The sequence below is a fragment of the Cavia porcellus genome, unplaced genomic scaffold (assembly GCF_034190915.1).
Source record: "Cavia porcellus strain 051 isolate PalLab524CR breed Dunkin Hartley unplaced genomic scaffold, mCavPor4.1 scaffold_2, whole genome shotgun sequence".
Taxonomy (NCBI): Eukaryota; Metazoa; Chordata; class Mammalia; order Rodentia; family Caviidae; genus Cavia; species Cavia porcellus.
The window spans coordinates 107810635-107811714 of NW_026947485.1; the positions used below are offsets into that span (position 1 = coordinate 107810635).

Consider the following 1080-nt stretch of genomic DNA (forward strand, 5'->3'; position numbering starts at 1 on the left):
AAAAATAGAAAGGGGAGAGGTCTTAGCATTTTCCTCTTTGACTGTGAAAAATTTGTCAGGAAACACCTCTTTGCTTAGAAGACAGACAAATTCCTAAGAAGGCAGAGTCTGTCAGGTTCCCAAGCCTCCAGTGAGATCTGCAGCTCTTAGGGAGCTCTTACATTACATTTCAAGACATCTGACATCCCAGCACCCTCCTAAGGGAGCACATATAGTGACACATGAACTCATCCTAACACACCTGAAGGCTGTGACGTGGTGGAGGACTTGGGATTTTGAGTGACTCCATCAAGCACAAATAGGACCACTGGATGCCATGAGGGAAAGTGCAGTCTGGGCAAAAAGAAGGAAGACTGCAGCTGCCCAGACATGGTGGGACTCACCCACACAGGAGCCCAAAGTGGGCTGCTCTCAGGCCAACCTGGATCCTGGCGCCTTTGTGTGTTCCTCGGGCAGAGGGCTGGGTGTCCCAGCTTTAAGTCCCTTAGCCTCCATATGAAGGGTGAGGGAGGAAAACAGGAGAAGGCAGCTGATGGCGGAATCACCATGGAGGTATCACTGTGGGGCAGCTCCTTCTCAGTTTGAAGGGTTTTTAGCAGCCGGGCATTAAACGAGGAGAACCTGGCCCTGAATCAAAGCCAGCAGCTTCCTGACACTGTTGGTTTCAAGCAGGAGCCTAAAGAGATGTCTTTCTATGATCTGTTGGCCATTTCAGAACTTGGGCAGTGAAATGGTCAATTCATTAGAAAGAAACAGCTTGAAGCCAACTCCACCCCTCAGCCCCCCAGTGAGTGGCTGTGAGCGTGGCAGGGTGGCAGGCTGAGGAGGCCCAGGATTTGTGCCTCCGCCATTTACTGGGACCTGCGCCATGCTGGGCCCTGGAGCGCCAGGAAACCAAGCAACCCTTCCAGGCTGCCTGTTTTGTTGAACTTCAATATACATGAAAGTATGGACAGCTATTTTTAAGAGAATGAGAGACTCTACAACAGCCATTAGTGATTTCCCTATTGTCTGGTTTTGAAGACCTAATCTGTTCGGATCAGTTTCATACTATGTTGTTTTGTATGACTTCTCTGTATG

General features: G+C 49.5%; 1 non-coding gene across 1 annotated transcript; it reads left to right on the top strand.

Annotated features, from left to right (window-relative positions):
* The first annotated feature begins 621 nt into the window (after window positions 1–621).
* LOC111754563 (small nucleolar RNA SNORA2/SNORA34 family) lies at window positions 622–758 on the top strand. The gene has a single exon (XR_002789238.1). It is a non-coding gene; the product is annotated as a small nucleolar RNA SNORA2/SNORA34 family (small nucleolar RNA).
* Window positions 759–1080: the final 322 nt, after the last annotated feature.